We start from the raw sequence: 19,972 nt of genomic DNA on the forward strand, positions 1-19,972 counted from the left end.
ACTCCTTAGGCAGTGCTTGATATTGTACTCAGCTCTACTATAGAGCTCAGTTGAGAGCATGAGGATCCCAAACCTAAACACTGCAAATATACAGTACATGACATCAGTCCCTATGGCTGACATGCACCCAGTCATTATGGCGCTTAAGGATCAGAGCTTTGGCTTTGTTCCCTTGTCATGGTATTTCAAGGCTGAAATCCTCAGGACTACGAGTTGTAACTTCTGATGAGACCGCCTCACCTCAAACACCACCCATTCCCATATCTTGTCAACATATCACATCTAATGGTCACCCCAGGGATGAGTGGATTTTCTGCCTGGTTTATCCCCAATGCAGTCTCCCGTAACTGCTTGTATCCCTGCTGAGTGAATGTTTCACAGACACCCTCACAGGGAGTTGACACAGGAGAGAAAGAGCTTGTGCTACAACACAACGCTGTTTTACAAGGAAGGACGAACTAGAGGTGAAGCGCTGGTGAAAGCAACAGTGGTAAACAAGGAACACCAAGCAGCAGCTTGCAGTGCAAATACTGCAAAGGACAGGAAGCTCAAAGGATCATTACCTGTGAGGATTGAGCTTCTTGTTTTGACATGCACAATATATACTCTAAGAAGAAAGAATGGAAATATGAGGGCAACAATGAAGGGTGGAGTGATCCATACTACTGTACATACAGTCACCTGAGCATACATGCAAAGCATGCTGCAGAGTACTCAGTATGCATCTATTTACTGTCTGTTGGCTGTCTTGAGGGTCCAGCACCGTGATGTAAATTGAGACCAGCTTTGTGTTTTTCTCCTCATATATTCACAAACAATGGAGACATTCACTGATTATGACCATGTGAAACAAGCAAAAGCTCAAGAACAGCTAATAAATGAAACTCAGAATCAGGATTGGACACACAAGGAATTTGACTCTGGCACAGTGGCACAACTTGGCACAATAGAAACATCAACAACAATATATACATAATTGAAAGAGAAAAAAGTTTCTTCAGCCACTGTTTCAAGGAGTACAACAAACTTTGAAACTCACCTATCAAGTCAAAAATGCAGACCAGGATCTACTGTACAACTCATTGACAACTGGGAGGAGTCTATCTGCTGATGAAGGACATGTGAAATGATTAAAAGGTCAGTAAGATTAAGTCGATTAAGACTAAGAAATGATTTATACATTGCAAAACTGCTAATGTACTCACTTGAATAATATCATGTCTCTCTTTTGTTTATACACAAACAACAAGACTGCATTAATTATGTGACCTTACATAAGTGCATAGTTATTTCTGCAGTACAGTGGCCCTAAGGTGCAAAACTCTGAATTGACTTAGGTTCTGTCTAATCACAAACAAAAACTGTTGTCCCTACCTTGTGTTTACTCATTTGTTGTTGTGTTTTGTGAAATGTTGTTTTCTGTTTTGCTGTTATGTTTTGTATTTTGGGGCCACCGTACTATAGGCTGCACTGTGCCCTTGGCATTAATCCTCTGCCATGTCCATCTGCTATTATTTACACTGTATGTGCATGTGTGTGTGCTTGTGTAGGTATGTGTCTTAGTACCAATGTCAACAAGTCACATGGCCTATAGATGTGCACCTGGCAAATAAAGATATCTAATGGATCATACTTATATAATGTTTTGCAGCCAGATTTCTGTAATGCAATTACATTCATTTCACCACTCTGAGAATAAGAGTGACTTTATGGCCTAAATGACTAGTGGCCTCAATTGGGATGTAATGACAAACACTCCAGCCTGTTTCTCAGTTGTGAAACACAGACCCAGAGGATGCAAAGTCCAGGCCTAATAGCCAAAGGGTCTGGGCTTGGCTACAGCCACTAATTTGTAGTATAGCGGTCATTACTGAGAGACAGCAGCCAGCTGTGGTGTACTGCTGCTTATCTGGGGGTAATGAGAGGTAACATGGGTGTAATGCGGTTCCATGCACACATATTTGCGTCCACATCCAGAATGTCTCTTGACTCCCTCTCTCTCTCTTTCTCATTCTGTCAAATAAATCCACTGTGGCTGTTTTGAAAAATCCCTCCACTTTTTTCCTGCCAAATATTCTTTTTCCTTCTCTTTCTCCTATTCCTCATTAAAGAAGAGAGTGCAGTTAATGTGAGCTCAGCCTCCTCCCCTTTGTTGTGGGAAGGGGAACTGTAACTGCTAATGTAGGGAGGTCTCACACAGAGAGAGAAGACACCCACATTCAACACACACACACACACAGATCAGAGAGCAACTGTGTTTTTCGGGTGATGTCAAAGGGAGCAGATGAACAAGAATGTGTCTTGAGGAGCAATGGGACTCCTGATGAAACTCAGGTGATGGAGGGGAGAAGGAGAGAGGAATAGCCCAAGGAGACATGGCGCTTGTCTGGCTTGTTTCCCGGCCTCCCGTGTTGGAGCATGAAAAGGAGCAGGTCGTTTACACCCCAGTGAAAAAAGCCACCATAGCCCCGGCAGCACCTGGATCTTATTTGGGCTAATGGACTCAGGGCTTACTCAATAGCAATCAACTTGGGGGGGCTTGTTGCTTTGTTTCATGCACAGCCTTTCTCCAAGCACTCCCTTTCTTTGTCTTACACAGTTTTTCTCTCCACTTTTCCCCCTCATACCTGCTCCCACTGACTCCCTCCGTGTCCTTATCTCTCCCCACCCTCTCCTTTCTCCCTCTCATGTTTATTTTATTTTGCGCTAGAACTGTGTTATGACAAAGACTTGACTCCCTGGATGTATGCAGTCAGTGCTTGTGTCATGCCCTTATGAGGCATGGGGCCCTTCACAGCTCTGCCAGCCACACCCGGCCTGCCCTTTCCAGGCAGAGAGGACTTGGACAAGAGGCTGGAGGGGTTTACTCCTGTCCACACCCTGTCCTGTCCTGCCTGCCGCTGATGGAAACATACATACAACCACACAAATAGATAAAGTATGGCAAGATTCACACAGCAAGAATAGCTGTTTCCACCTTTCTCTTTTGTTCTCATGGTCAGTTTAAACTGCTGACATGAGACTTCCTGGCACAGTCAGTTTTCCTGTCTCGCTGATACTACCTCATTCATACAAGCTTCAGAATGGTTCAGGGTTGTTTACCATTCATCACCAAGTTCCCGGGGGCTAAAACCTTTAGTTTTAGCCATTTAAGGCTCAACGGCAGCATAGTTTATCATGCAAAGACTCATTTATCCTCTGTTGACTGTTTTCATTCATGCATGCCTTCACTGTTGAAATGAAATGAAATGAAATTTGCTTAATTTGTCATGTCATGTAACAATTTATCACACAAAGAGCAAAAGCAAGGGGATTTCTGTGAGCAGAGTTTCTCATGAATGGATACAAATGGATAGTTGAGGTGAAATAATGGTATATTAAACCCCCCCCCCCAAATTGTGCTGTAGAAATATTTTGATTGTCATGTCTTTTTCACTTCACTGGTGAGACAACTGGTCAATCTCAAAGCAAAGATGCCACCCAAGACATGGCATTTAACATGCATTCTGCAAAGAGCTGTTTAAAAGGAAAAATTGGACCTTACATGAAAAATAAGCTTGGTATGATAAAAGCTGTCAAATGTGTTTCCATTTGTCTCATCTTCTCCCCTTTTTCTACCAGCCTGAATGTGAAAAGGTCTTAAGCAAAATGTTACATTTCATCATTTTTCCATTCTTTAATTTTCACCACGAAGCCTGACATGTTTTAAGAGGTGCAACCTAATATTGCCTGAACTCCAGGACCTACCACAAAGATCTCTGGGTAAATGGGAGGGAAGGAAGTGCACAGACAGGAGGACGGGCGTGGATGGAAAAGTGCGCAGTAACTTGGCTGCAGCACACCCTTAAGTAACAACACATGGCAGTGGAGGAATTCCACATTCATGGACACTCTGCCTGAGCAAGGATGGGAAAGGCTGTCCAGGCTGCTTGCACCGAGTGGCAGACTGGTTCCGAATAGGAAGCTGATAAGGCTCTGCCATACCTAATTCCTTTCCATGTTCTCATCCTGGGTAGGCATCACAATGGGCATGATTCATGGGGGTAATTCCGCCAGCTACTGACTTGGCTCCTGCCTGCATTTGGGAAGAATGTGACCTCACAATATGCCTCTTTCAGGCCCATCCCTGTCTGACTTCGACCAGCCTCTCCTTGAAGCCCTCTTCTGTTAAAGACTGCAGAGTGAAGACAAGGGAATGCAGCAGAAAGACAAGGAAGAGAGGCTAAGCCAAGGGGAGAAAATCTTGCTAACATCCTCCTCCTTGCATGTCTTTTCTCTCCCTACATCACTCTCTCCCTCCCAGTCTAGCAACTAAATGATGCGCAATGAATGGGGGAATTTAAAACAATGAACTTGAAAGTCAGCCACTGTGACAACCACAGAGACTAGTCCTGATTGCTTAGGGGAAGTTGTAGGTGTGATGGCTGTTTTATGGTCCAATTTTGGCTGTGGAGACTACCACAAGTCTAGTCTGAGTGATGGTCTGAACAAAAACACGTGATGCAAAACAGTGTTTTGTAATATGAGCCCTCTGAAGAACTCAATCTAGTGCTTAAACAAATGGCAATCATCATGGGTAATTATTTAGCTGTATTATGCTGTTTGAAGCTCTGTTAATTCCTGGTTACATTCCATCTGTCAAACACAAAGCCTTTGTCTTTATCTGCAGTCAGCGCTGAAATGTAAATTACACTGTGGAGCAACTCCGGCAAAACTAAGCTCACAGCGGATGGAAAATAAAAATGTATAATCAAAATTACTGCCAGTATCTAGTTAAGAAAACTTGGAATAAAATTCAATTCAAGTCAATTCAATTTTATTTGTATAGTGCCAGATTGCAATAAAAATCATCTCGAGGCACTTTACTTAGAAACCCAACAAATCCCTCATGAGCAAGCGTTTGGCGACTGTGGAGAGGAAAAACTCACTTTAACGGAAGAAACCTCCAGCAGAACCGGGCCGACCTCCACCAGAACCGGGCCTTAAAATACATTAAGGATATAACAGGATTCTTTAAATGGCCTAAACCAGTGTATTCTTAATTTCTAACGAGGCTAATGTTGAAGAGCAGCCTACAGATGCTAATAAGTGAACAAGGTAGCCTGTCCATTTGGCTTTTATATGTATAAAGGCTTTAAGGGTAAATGTGAGGCAAACTAACTTAAACCAAAAAAGAGGTGGAGAGAATATATTTTAAGTGGGAGAAATTTTATCCTCTATAATTTGCAAGTACATAAGCCATAACCCTATTCATCAACAGCCCTTTGGATGTAGAGCTCAGACATATGAGTTATTCTACCTCTTTAGACAAGTTCAGAGAAAATACAATAAGGCCTCAATGGTCCAATAAATCTCTTTTATTGAAGCAATTCACCCCTTACCCATTTCACTTTGCTTAAGGGGAAAATTACTTTACAGACCTGCACCATCATCAAACGCTGAACACACATCATCATCAACATGCACGACCTGGCACAAGTAATGGCACACACACGCTGACACACCGCACACATAAAAAGGGCGTTGACACGTGCGCGTAAGCAGAGGTGGTTTTGTCACATCACCCTCCTCAACATCCTGGTGCAGTCTGCCTAATAGGAGGAGAAAAAATGGCGTGATGTCACCTCTGGCATGGCCCTCGTGTCTGAAAGCTTTTCATGCGCCACCCCAATGAACGAAAGGCAGACATTACTCAGAATAAGAGTGGAGACTATCTGTTCTCTACAGTTAAAGCGGGTATTTGTTAGCACGGACTACTGCCAGAGCCGGGCCACTGTCTGTTGACTGCAGATCAGTACATTGCAGATCAGATCACTGAGGCTCCACAAAACATCCTCAGTATGTAGCTGTGCCATTCACAAGTCTTCCTTGTCAGTCTTGCTGGCAGGGTCACGCTGCTCCACCAGCGCCACTGGCAGTGTTAAAACAGCCTGGCGGCACCGTCTAGAAACCGCCAAGTGGGGTTAGTCATAATAGGCCTTCATCTGGCCATCAATCTTCTTGCTTTCCCCCTGTGAGCTGCAAGGACCACGTCTTGTGTTGCAGTTAAAAGCCTTGGCACTGCTCTACCAGGCCTGTGATAAATTGATTGCTCCATGAAGCCTGAGGAGAATGTTTGGATATCTCGATCCATCCTCGCTGTTTGTCACTGTGCATTAGCAGTGAATGAGGGGATTCCTAAACCCTGACTCACAAGCTCCCTGAGCAAGCACCTTTCAAGTAAAATTTAACAAGGAAGAGTTGACTGGAAATGTAAATTGCACACCCATTTAGAACCTTTAATAATTTTCTTCTGAAGTTTGGATAAAAAACAAAAGTCAGACGTATTTTGGGAAACCAGTGTCGGCAGTTAAAAGGAAGAGACTGTTGAAGGACCAGTAAAATAACAGATTTTAAGCCATTTATCAAATGCATGCACTCCCAGCTTTTCATTACTAATAGACCCAAAGAGGAATGCAGCTAATTTTCTAAATTCAGTATTCTGCCAGGTATTGCTCCAAAGAATTTTACTGAGTAATGATTGATCAATTTTTAGTTGGCAAGACTACAATCATGTGAAAATACTGTTGTGACATTGTGTTTAGTTTGGATCTTTGATAGGATCCAGAATGTCACAGGCTTATTTGTAATTATTATACACAATCACTGAAGCTTTGACTTTTGTATTTTTGTGAATATTTTTTTTTGTACCTTAAATATTTTAATTAAATCAACATAACTTTATTATTCTAAATAAATATTTTAGTCCAGTGCTCCATGCATGCTTTCCAATCTTCATCAGATATCACTGTTATTGCGTTCATCCTTATCGCTCGGTCAATCCTTATCCACATTCCCATTGCAGCTGACAGGTCTACTGAACTGTGAAGTCAAATAACAGAACGGAAGAGAGCTTTTTTTTTTTTTTTTTAACTCATGAGAAAGTACACTCATCCTGTGGGTAGGACAGTGTTGACACTCAGCTAAATCCATTCACTGTTTCTATTCTGGTGCAGTGTCTAGACATAAAAACATTTTACTACAGACCAAAAGCCACAGCTAGGTTCTGCAAAGCTGGACTAGGCTTGGACTGGTCAGAAAGATCTATATATAACCGGATAAAGCAAGTGTTTGCTATTGATTTTCAGCCAAGCACCTTGCAATCTGCATATTTTAACTCCAGAGATAAAACAGATGAAGTCATGTATTTATGTCCTATAATGTCTTTGCGCTGTGGAAAAGATTGTCTGCAGCAATAAAATGTTTATATTAGTATCTTTTATGGGATGTTCCTTGTATACCCGATTGTTCACAGTGTCATAAAAAAACTAGGCTGACAAATTGCAAATTAAGGCTTTGTGAGGGTACTGACCACCTATTTTCCACACTCAGTCACTACATCTGTAAAGAAAATAAATGCGTCCAAGCGTCCAGACACACCCAAAAGTGTGACAACAGATGGAATTATTCTAAGCTTAATGAACATTTGGAGAAGAATAAAAGCTGTACAGTCAATTAAAAAGTAGGTTTTAATTAGATTTTACATAAGGATTCAAAACATGTGTTCACTCTAAATTTATCATTGGCAGAAAAATCAAAACATAACAAGACTTAATGGAATACCAAACTATAAATTTAACTTCAAATTGCATTTTAGTGGAATTTTGGGATGCACGCAATTTTTGTGTATGTGACACATAAAAATTTCACTCTCAATCAGATTTTTACTTAAAATTGTCTAATATGTGCCTGCATGGGGCAGAATCATAATGACCAGCCAAAATGGTTAAATAAAAACCTGATTTACACAGTGGTATTTAAGGCTAACCATGCAGTGATGATGAAATAGTGTGAGCATTTGGATGAACACCGTGAGTATGCCGACTGCATCACTTCCCTTTTGGAGCTTCCTCTACTTCCTGCAGCTGCTGCCTGAAACTTAAATGTCAGCAGCCTCTGATCTTCTATTACACACTTCCCCATCCATGCATTCATTAAGTGGCACACACACACAACTTTCTGATGGTGGAACTGGGGTGGGTCCTGCATCTGAGCATTCTCTGTGATTTTCAGAAACCAACAAGCCAAACTACCTTAACTATTTCACACTGAACTTCAATGACTCTTCAGACAATCGCTCCAACTACATCTACATCACCACTTTCTTTCAAGGATACCTAATACTTTAGTTTTAATATGTGTAGAAGCACAGCTTATTGAAGAAACAACAGCATTTCATAAATCCCTTAAAGAATAAAGCGTGGTTTCAAAAAGTGTGCAACCATATTCCAATTGTATGATGACAACTAATCCATGCAAAATCCAGACTTCATGGAGAGATAGTGTGAAGTAGGAAGGAGTCTATAATAACCTAGTTTCAAAAAGACCATTTTCTGCAGGGATAAAATGTTTGCCATGGTGAACCTAAGATGCTGATGTTTAGTGTTTACCATGCTAACATTTGCCGATTAACACTGAAAACAAAATACAATGGAAATTATTATTATTTTTTGTTAAATTAAATTAATCTCATGGTGTTGCTAAAAGGCTCCAGCAGATCCCCGTGACCCTGGCTTTCAGGAACAAGCGGGTACAGAAGATGGATGGATGGATGGTGTTGCTAAAGGAAAGGTCAGGTGATCACAGTCAGTGGCATACATCATTGGGGAACCACAAATGTTTGTATTTCATATCAATCCATCCCACAGATATAAATTTAGTTGTGTCGCTGTTTTGCAGGGCCATTGTTGCTGTTCAAACCCTGAAGTTATTTGCAGGTGTAGTGCTGTATTTACTATCAAACAGTCTGACTGATTTCTTTCCTCCAGCTAAACTAAGACTATTTTGTTCTAATCTTGAGGAAACATATTGTGAGGATAACCTGCTCCAGGACAACAGTAATGACTGAAAGTCCTGTCTTGATTAAAACAGACTAAATTAAGCCAAACTGATACTGTTAATGGGAACAAAAAGACAAAGAGTCAGCAGGAAGAAAGGGGCTCCATTAGACTTCACTGTAGCCGCTGATGATTGATATGATAGCAAGCCCATTCAAACTGCAAATTTTACACATGATTGAGGCTCTATTGGATGTAATGAAATGGCCTTCCTGAATATTGCACTTGAGCGACTGTGTGACCAACAGCACAATAGCTGCTATTATAGTTTTGGGCCCTCAACCCATTTTTCATTGTACCAGCTCCACTGTGTTATTACTGCAGAACTCAGAATGAACCCGCGGCTTTGGTTTCTTGCTGTTACGGATGTGACCGTTCTCTCCACCGGGACCAATTCACAGAGTGTTAATTGACCACCGCAATCACTCAGCAGATTTATGGAAAGTCTGAAGGGTCGCAGGAGACTTCCAGGGGAGGCTGTCCAGGGAGCATGACCAGCCCCAGAGTAGCGGCTAGGGAATTTCTGGCCTTCATAACTACACTACACATTCATAAACTCACTGCTTTTCCTACAATGACCTCAGAGGAAGTGTACATTATAAGGAAAAATTATATTTAAATGCATCATCTCACAGGCCTCCTTGTGTGGTGTTTTATGTTGAATAACTTGTGCAAATAATTACACAAAACTGATCATGCTGCAAACACCATGCTCAGAAAATCTCCTCTGTTATCTTTGTGTGTCTTTGTCTGCCACTCATACAGATGTGTAGCACTCATTGGGGGAGGAGTTTCAGCACAGGCAGAATAGACGTGGGCACTGGGGTCCATCTGGCCGACTATAATCAGCTTTAAACAACAGAACCACAGACAAGGAAACAATATAATGCCCATGTGCTACCAGACTATTAGCTGCAGTAGCCAGAGAATAGCTAACTCTATTTATATGTATTGCTTTCTCATGCTCCAACCTGCATATACTCATATGAGCATATATAGAGCAGGAGGAGGATGGGTAGTTGTTACAAGTGACGAGATAATAGTTTTGATGATTGTTTATGCTACAGTGCAGTGTGTCAGTATGTCATAGTATTAGGTCAAATCAGTGTACATGTGGCTCTGCATCTGGATGTTCTTAATACTGTTTAATCCCTTCCTGTCAGCCAGCCAGGCTTGTCGTAATGCCAGCACACTATCTACAGGGTGTCAGTTATCTTCAAACACAGAAACTGAGCATACAATAATGTCTTCGGTTTAACTGCGCACTCCTGGAATAACAATGCTCTAGGGCCTTTTTATATTCAGGTAGGAGTGAACTTTCTTTTTCACATTAACGATTACGCTCACCTTTCACTCCAGCCTCTGCATACGAAATTGTTAATGGCTATGTAAAGGGTGCTATAGAAATAGAAAGCACAGTAACGCAGCTAGCGTTCTAAAGAGGGTTTGAAGGCAGCACACTTACAATAAATTACGAATACTGGCATCATTTTGAATTTAATAGACCATTTTTGTGGACAGAATGGTTCGGATATTGCTCCTACAGTTTAACATGTAGCAGTTGAGAATAATTGCCTTAGCTATGCCAATAATTTCAAACTGATTATGTGATAAGCTGTATCATTTCTTTTAATGAAATGTGTAACTGCTGCTTTAGAGAGTTGGCCAGACCTGATGATTTGTAAGAGCAATAAGTCTGTGTTTTTCTGCATGGAGCCTGCATGGTGCATGGAGTCTGAATGCTATGCTTGCTTACACAGAAACGCAGCACTAATGGGTTTGTGTTAGAATCCTAAATCAACTCGAGCTGTGAAGCGGCTCCCAGCAAACCCTTTATGATCCATTAACCACCAGGCATGATTTTACCAGGGTGCCTGTGCCAGCTGGCAGTAACTGACAAGCCTGTATCATAAGCAGCGTCTGCCAGTGATAGCTTTACTGAGGTTTGCAGAACTCCCCCTGCTCTCTCGAGCTGATTACATGCATGTTATTTTTTCATTAGTTAAGGCTCCTCGTGGTCCTGACTTGTGCAAATGGTTGATGGCATGAAGGTAAATGAAATGTGTACAATATGTTAGACTTGATGTTTGCAGACAGCTCGGGAATACAGACAAGTCTGTGGAGTGGTTTGAGTTTGGGTGGAGACAGCAGCATTTACTGTAGAACTGCAGACAAATATGCATGGACCCCACCCTAGGCTAGTGATCAACTCCTCTGTCATCAGTGTCTTTATCATACAGACAGAGACTGATATCCAAGGATCAGATTCCTCAGGATTCCTCTTTGCAAAAGAAAGCTCCATTTTTCAAACATTTGGAAACCTGAAAGATTTCTGTGGGGCTGTTTGACTGTTTTATTGTGCCATTCATAAAAGCTGGCAGTTTTTCACATTCACACACACAAATAATCTCCTGATTTTCCAAGTTGCGTTTTGACAGTTGCACGACTTATTTCTCAAAACACATAATGAAAGAATTTTAATGACTTTTATTGCGCCCATGCCGCTAAGATGGTGTTATTGTTAAATTCTGCGATCGTATTTGCTAAGCTTTTTCTCCCGAGTACACTCGTATGTAAGTACTTGTGTCATGTTTCATGGCTCATGTTTAATGGCTGAGTAGAGGTGACCCATCTGCTGCAACTGAACAGAGCTGTAAAATGCATGTATGCAAAGAATGACACATTTATACGAGTTTCTCTACACTGTAATTGATAATCATTTGGATTTCATCTAATCCTAGTGCTTGTAATATTTTATTCTTAAATCCTGCTTCTTCCTCTGATGTGAATGTGACCTACTTACACACCCATGGTTTCCAAACTGCATTTCTTTTATAACTCTGCAGTCAAGACAGATGTGGGGGATTCTTAAATAGCTTTTTATCAGATTACAAACATTAGTGAGACAGTATGAAGGCTGTCAAATCTATAAGTATTCACTGAGTAGACACCCTTATCTGGGTCACATGTAGGTGAGATAGGCAAATTTCCTCTTCCTCTAGAACGAGGCACTTTCACTGGGTGGGATAGTAAGCGAGATATCAGGAGCAGAGGAGGTGCAGAGGGTCATGGTAAGCATGAGCAATAGGAGGAAAGAGACTAACAACAATAGTTCAAAGTCTTTTGGTTTTTATTTGATCCATTGTCCTCACTGGTCTTTAGAGACCACCACCAACAAGGCATCGTCTTACTCAGGCTGACAGGCTTTTGTATGGCTAAGATGCCCTGAGATTAGGTTCAGGTGAAGCCCAGGGTTAGTGGAGAGAGGGAAGAACAGTATTTCATCAGGCTTTTAGGCTGTTTCTCAGAGAACAGAAGACAGTTTGTTAAGACTACACTTGCTTGAAAGATTTTATCTGCAGCAGAAGTAATTACATACAGTGTTTTGTTAGTTAGTAATAAAAATATGTATAAAGAGGGAAAGGACAGATAATCAAATGGTTGTTTCTGTATCTGATAGGGATTGTCCCCCTAGAGCATTATGACAATGGCCCATTTTATTCTTCGCCAGATTTCTCTCTTGTGTAATTACCACTTGTCTCTATCGCTCTCTCTCAGTGGCAAAATTGATGGGTGGAATATCATGAGAAATATGTGAGTAAAAGCCAAAGAGGGAAACATCTCAGAGGCACACCACATTGAATGAGAATTTGGAGGACACTAATTAAACAATGTCATGATTTATTGTCAGTAACAAAACATTTACTGTTTCAGTCCCAAAGGCTTGGCTTCCTGGAAAATGTATCATTTGGTCACAGCTCTGCTAACTCCTTTCCTTCAGTTCTGGTTGTAACAGGGTTTAAAAAGTCAAGACCTCCATAGTATATGGTTTGTGTCAGGGGACCTATGTATATTTATTTAAACAAACCCTATGAGGTAGATTATAGCCTCTAGGTATGTGTTTGTCTTTTTTCAATTAATACATTTGATCCCCAGGCTGTGCTTGGATATTTAAAAACAAATGCAGTTAAGAAAATCAATCAGCAACCACAGAAAACCAACAAGTTTATTACAAACTGTCAAAGTTTTCTTATCTTTCCCAATGCTAAACTTGTTACTTCTGGTAAACCTTTTTCTGGCAACACATATTTGAACTGAAAAGCCTTTCTAGACAGCCTCTCTACTTCAACGCATGCGGCAACCCGGCTTCAGAGTACGGGCTTTTGGCTGTCTCATGAACAGACAGGACAGAGATGTTATCTGGCCTTTGGGAGGATGTTTAGGGAGTGGGAGTGGAAGGGCTGCAGGGCTTCAGTGTGCTAATGCAGCTAACAGCCAGGAAAGAAGAGTGTTGACTCTGCAGATTTAAGTCAGCTACTGATGGCTATGGAGCTAAATACCGACCCCATGGACTAATAAAGAAAATCACCTCAGGCACGAGCTGCAGGGGTCAGAGGTAACAACAGGGCTGGGAAAAACACAGGCCATGACTTTCAATCACTATTCAGCCTAATTGAAATGACAGTTGAAGACTGGTGGGGGTAACAGTGTTTATTTACGTCTTTGTTATGCAGTGAGCAAGCACAAAGATATGCCTGGCCCGACCAGGGATGACATCGCTCCCGAATGCTGTCTGGCTCCAGGATCGCTGCACTAGTACAATAAGGACTTCCTGTCTGCCATCAGACTCCCCTACATTCCACACTGGCCAGGGATGAGACAAGGGGATGTTGGGGATGTTGGGGATGAGGTTTTGTGAAAGAGTAATCTAATCAAACTACCAATATAGACATTTTCCCTTCTTTTAACACCCTGGATGACCCTCAGTCTGAACTGCCATCTATCAGGGAGCTGTAACAGGTTGCAGTTTGCTCAAGCTGTAGTGAGGTGTCCTGTGCTTAATAAACAGATGTCTACAGATGGCCTTAGGGAGAAGCTGGACTCTCAATACCTTCTTTAACTGTGCTGATACCAGATATTTCTATGAAGCCACATAGCAAATTTGTTGTACAGTTAATAAAACTAAAGCAAAGCATGATGGTAGAGCTGAAGACAAGGAAATTATTATGATTATTATTCAATTAAATTCTAATTTAGTGACACAACAGAACCATACAGATCATATTTCACACTAACTGATATACTAACAACATATTGGATATTCAAATAAAAACTAAATCCCTTTGTCAAGACGTTGTGACACTGTGAGTGGGAAAATGTTGCAGTTGCAATTAGCACATCCTCCCAGTAGCTTTTACTGACCCAAAAGTGTATTGGTGACAAACAGTGGAATATAAGACGGCTGTACCAAGCAAGAGGCTTCACCCTATATTGCTCTCCCAACAGCCAGGAAAAACAGAGAGAATAGGCAAAGGGTAAAAAATGGAAAGAACAACAAATAATGGAAAATGATACACATGCAGATGTGATGTGATTATAAGTTCTGTTGAATACACAGCAACAGTTGCTTCCGGTTGACTACACTGGTGTAAAAAAAAACCCGATGTTGCTATTTGAAGGAATGGGGGAAGACAGTATGCAAGCTCTCCTGTTTCAGTGGGGTCAAGGTGAGAAAGCAACCTTCAGGAACCTGAGTACTAAAACAGCTTGCTGCTGTCTAGTGTGACCAGACATTTGACTTTAATGGCCTCCTGAGAGGACCTTCAACAGAGGAGGAAAAGAACACAAATACTCCCCCATCACTCCGCAGCAGCACAGAGGACACGCGATTGTATGTGTGACAGAACACTACAAGAATGTGGCCTAAAGAATTACCACAATATTTTACTGTAGGGCCACTGTTAATTCACTTTTAAATTAGAGCACAGAGACCAAAGAAACCCATGTCTCCAAAGGAGTCCACTAGCCTGGATTCTGTACAATGTATAATGTACATGTTATCTGACACATAAGATAAACCTGATCTGATGTGACAATACAGGGGCAGGATTTCCCTTTCCAAAATGACAGGAATGTCATTTTTACCAGTAGGACATTAACAATCCCCTAACAGAGAGGGAACTTTGTATCATGCAAATCCTGGTAACAATAAGAGAATGAACAAGCTTTTGGTCATTTCGAAGTGTATTCAGTGCAGAAAATGATCTGTTATTGTGTCACCTTTTTTAATTTAGCTTTTGAGAAGGATCACTGCCCTGGTTTCCCAAATGCTGGTGATGTGCATGAACACTGACAGTTGTCACAGGTGATTAACAAGGACAGAAAGGATTTGATCCCATTCTGTCATAGTGTTCCCAGGTTTTTGTTAAAGCCATTCTATGTGCTGATTACTACACTCTCAAAGGTGTCTTTGTGCCTTCCAGCATCAGCCTTGCCAGACTTTCATTGATACTTTGCAGCAACAGAGGGAGGGAAGAGGTGAAGCCTGTGTGTGCCCCTTTCTGTGGTTCATTTTCTAGTTCTAAGTGGGTTTTCCCTCATTTCAAGATATCTTCAGATCCTTTTAGTAAATTAAGTAAATACAAGAACCCATGTGGCACAGACTGGCACATCACACGTCACAGCACACGCCGTATTTAGCGTTTAGCATATAGCACCAATAAAACAGGTTGATACAGTGATGTGGATAAACATGCACAAACGTCTACCAGGGTGTGTTCATTCTCAGATCTGGTCTAATTTGTTTATTTATAGATATATTATATTTATAAATATATATTATACAAATTACCTGCATAACACAAGAAGAAATTATTTGATTCATTGGCTACTGCCAATATGTACAGGAACAACACGTTTTCTTTGACATCCCAGATATAAGCGAACACCTTGGCACCTGTTAATGTACATCCAACAGTACAGATATATCACCAAATACTGACAATCATGAGTGAAATCCACAATTAGCATTACACTGCTGCACAGCCTGCTGTTTATATTTCAGCCACTGCTTATTACTCAATGTTTTGGCTTCAAGTCAAAGACAAGGGAAGCTATACTGTACAGTCAGGCTAAACACAGTATAACATCTGCTCTATAAATAACTGTTGCTCACTTTAAAGTTTTTTTTTTTTTTTTTTTTTTAGATAACTTGTCTTTTATATGTCCCTGAATCTTACTTTGCTTTTTAGTCAATAAAACTATTCTGGGATTTCACCCTGGTCCCATTTGTTTAATGCACGCTCTTTCCAAAAAAATAAACACATTCCCTTGTCGTTCAGCCATGGACCTATTGAGAAGTTTAGCCTGTGTTCCCTCAAAAGGGTCCCTGGCCTTCCAAAATTTCAGATTTATGTGCCCTTAAATGGAGGTGGTTTATTTGTGTTAAAAAACTTGGTCGTCATTCAAATATGGTTCTCACTCTGCTCCCATGCTGGTAGCCAGAAGCCAAACTCAGACTTGCCTCCAAGTCTTTGTCTTCATTAATTTCTCCCATGAACTGTATAAACTACAAATTTGTCGTCTCATGATCCAATCAAAAACAATCACAAACACTTGTAACTGGTTAGCCAGTATTTACATTCTTTTGGATTATGATTCATAGCATGACAGAGTATAATTTTGCTTGACTAGACTACATGCTGACCTGTATAAATGTTGGCTGACCATGTCCATACTTGCACATCATCAAATTAAATGCAGTAAAGGAAGTTAAAGGACATTAAGCAGAAAACAATTGTTTTCTCTCACCCAAGAACCAAACTGACAAAACGCAAGCAGACAAAGTAGTTCTTTTATGGAAGGGGTATGGTGTCAGGAAGAGTTTACATAAAATGGTCTGATGCTTTGGACCTCTGTCATGTCTCTAATGCCACTGACCTATTGGCAAGCTTCACCTCCTAGTGCTAACACTTCAATGAAAACCTCATGAGGCCACGGTAAATTTGCCCCAAAGAAAAGACGTCCATGAGCAGCACTGATCGTCATGAAGCGCGTGACTATTGTTGCCATCTGCTCACCATTTCCTCTTGCAGAGAAGATAATTGAATCTGAAATCATGTCTCTCTTTTGGTTTAAGAGTTGTGTCACTGAGGTCTCCGCCACAATAGTTTGGGCCCTTGTTTGTATTCTCTAACAAGCTATTTCCCCCTGATTGTCTCTTGCAACATCTGCCCCTAACCCTCCTCATCAACATGGAATATCTGCCACACATCAAGGCATCAGACAGCATTGTGCCCTAAGGGGATCATGCATTTAAGACTTCAGTGGTGTGCTTTACAGGGCTGTTGCACAGTAGAGAATGCTAAAAATCTTTAAGCTGGTTTGGTGAAAACAGGTCAGTGTTGGCAGCTGCTGGTGATGTGTCCCAGGCCTGGCTTGTGGTCCAGCACGCTGCTCACAATATTTAACACCCTTTGTGCCATCCTCTCGGCACTAATCTGTCCTTTCACTGAGTGTTAAAATTAATTTGCAGTGATTTCTATGAGGGCACGGGCATCGTTAGGAAACCTCAAAGGGGCTTTCAAATAGACAAGTTGCCAATAGTGGGCTTTTGTCCTTGGTCTGCCCCTTTCTAAATGCCCATGACAGCAGCTTTGAAATGCCTGCCTGATGAGGCTCAGATGCTCTGCCTGTGGACATCACAGTGACTATACTTGTTTGGCTGTGAAAAACATCTCATGACAAAGACAAACCCGGCACAGCAAACAATACCATGGACTGGATTCCCAAATGGGCTGAGCCAGAGTCCAGCATGCATTGCTCAGTAGTGTATCATGATAATCCTTGTTGGTTTTGAAATTACAGATAAAACTTAATTTGATTTTACTTTATTTCCTCAAACCAATTTCAACGGTGCAAGTCCCAAAGGAGAACATCAGTGAAAAGAGATAACCATATCGCTTCAGAGTGCTTGGCATCTACACAAACCGGTGTTCCCATGGGAAAACTGCAGACACAACTGTTTAGTTGAAGCTTTCCAGTGGTGCTCATAATGCCATTAATTGTGTGCAGGGAGGATTGAAGAAAGGACTAGCCATGGAGAGCCCCGAAGGAAGCCACATGTTGTAAAGCCGGTTTGTGTGAGCCTGCTCCAGTCTGCTTTGTTGTATGGAGTCAGATCAGTTGTACCCCTGCTTCTCTGGCTCATATCTTCTTTTATTCTTTCTCCCACTTTTATCTTTCTTTACTTTATCGTTGCCTCAGTGTATCTCTCTCTCTCGCTCAGTCTCTTCCCCTCACAGATAAACTGTCTCTCACTGCCTCGCCGCTGGCCATAAAACAAAAGAGGAGAATTAATGATGCAAACATTTCTGACATTTTCAGGAGTGTGGGCCCCTTTACTCTGTCAGCCTCACTCTCACTCTATAAAACAGATAAACCTATAAACCCAAAGTGGAGAGATGGAAGAGTCAGATGGAGGGAAAAAAAGGAGCAAAAGAATAAAAGTGATAAAAAGCGAGCTGTGGCTGGGTGGGGTGGGAGAATTCCGCTCATCAAATTAAGCTTCAATCACCGTCAAAGACGCACTCAAGATTCCAGCCAGCCAATCAGCCAATCTAAGACAAATGATTTTGTTGAGGTTTCCTGCCACACTGGGCGTGGGAACAGCACAGATTCTCACAAAAAAAAAAAAAAAAATCTGGTAAATTATTTCCCTCCTGCTTCAAAGATGTGAACAACAAAAAAAGTTTATGTGGTGTTTCTGTGTTGTCTTAGAGTTTCTACTGTGCATCTGCAAGTGTAAACAATATGTGGCATCTACAGCTGTCTGCTCATGTGTAACAGTCTGAGAGACATAATACAAAAGGATGTTGTCTTTCATTCTCATAGAAAAATAAAACTGTTCAAGGGTCATTTAAACCAGGGGGGTCCTGTTGCATTTCGCTTTTCTCGAGGCAGCTTTTTGATCAAAGCCGTTTGTAAAACCCCTTTCCTCTCCTTTCCCCCATGCACCACCCTCCCAGCCTCCCACATCCCACACTGCAACCCCCCAAGCCACGTCTGCCTTGCTGCTGCTAATCACTGGTGGTCTCCTGACTGCCAACAGTAATTGATTATAGAGCGAAGGACTGGCGGGTGAGGGGGGGATGGAGGCGAAAGTTCAACCCAGAAGTTCTCAAGGTCACTTCCCACTCCTTTCCCCCACCAAACTCTTTTTCTCATGCTATTAGGTATCAGCCACAGGGGAAACTGCAAATATTTGGCACACTTGGTCAGACTTCCAAGAGGTTTGGTGGTGGCAAGCACAAACAGGAAGGTCTGTGTAAGCAAAATGGATGCATCTGTTTAATAGAAACTCTAGTTAAAAAAAAAAAAAAAAAAAAAAGGTTTGATTTGTGATGTGTTGATATACTTGTTGAATCAGGAAGTCAACATCCTTGGATGAAAATGCTTATTTTTGCAGACCCCCCTCACTGCTCTAAGAATGCCACTGCATTGTTTGGACTTCTGTGGTTGCTAAAAATCCCTGACAATATAAAGAAGGTCGTAGATGTTATTCTGAATTAAGAGCACCCTCCATTCCTTCTGGTTTCACAGGAAGAGGTGACATTCCTCACCTTTGGAAAGTGACATGCTGTTGTCTTGTTTAGTAAATGCAATTACAGATCGGTTGAAAGTGGAGGGAAAAAAAAGCTTTTTCTTTCTTTTGCTTTTTTCTTTTTTTGTGACTGTGCGTCTTTGTGAGTGGCCAAACAAGGTCATGTTCACCACAGAACCCAGCACCACGACTATGGAACCATGATTCTCATCGCCTATGGAAACATCACTATCACAGGAAATGTTCAATATGTTTCACAAGGTTGCAACTGAGCAAGAGCTCGGGGTGATTTAAAGAGGAGCCGTGTCAGAGCTGAGGGCTGGTGTTGATGTTGACTGCATGACCCTCCAGAATCTAGCACTCTGTGGTTGTGACAGCAGTTAAAAACACACTCGGAGCATGCTCAGGTACTCAGGGACCAGTGTCTGGACATGTAGATTAAGTGTGATCTAACTTCATGAATGCATGGAAAAAGTCAAACAGTCTGAGAAGTTAAACATAAATAATTACAATAGTTTAAAACTGACATTGTCAGTCCAAGTGTGGGGAGTGTGGGTTTCCATGTCTTTCCCAGTCATCTCTCCCACAAATGGCTCCAGGCTATGGCAGCTGTGATCTTTGTCTGCTCTGTCACTTACACTGTCTCTCAATGTTTGTCATAAGGAACTCATTCTTTGTAAATCTGCCAGTAAGGTCACAGATTCTCAGCTAATAT

General features: G+C 41.5%; 1 protein-coding gene across 1 annotated transcript in view; it reads left to right on the forward strand.

The window, feature by feature from the left end:
- Positions 1-1,022: 1,022 nt before the first annotated feature.
- The window catches only part of LOC113131991 (uncharacterized), a 33,503-nt gene continuing 14,553 nt past the window's right edge, over positions 1,023-19,972 (forward strand). Inside the window, exon 1 of the mRNA XM_026309787.1 lies at positions 1,023-1,137. The gene's annotated coding sequence lies outside the window, so the exon portion shown is untranslated. The remainder of the gene's footprint in view (positions 1,138-19,972) is intronic.

This window comes from Mastacembelus armatus, chromosome 15, assembly GCF_900324485.2.
Source record: "Mastacembelus armatus chromosome 15, fMasArm1.2, whole genome shotgun sequence".
Classification (NCBI taxonomy): Eukaryota; Metazoa; Chordata; class Actinopteri; order Synbranchiformes; family Mastacembelidae; genus Mastacembelus; species Mastacembelus armatus.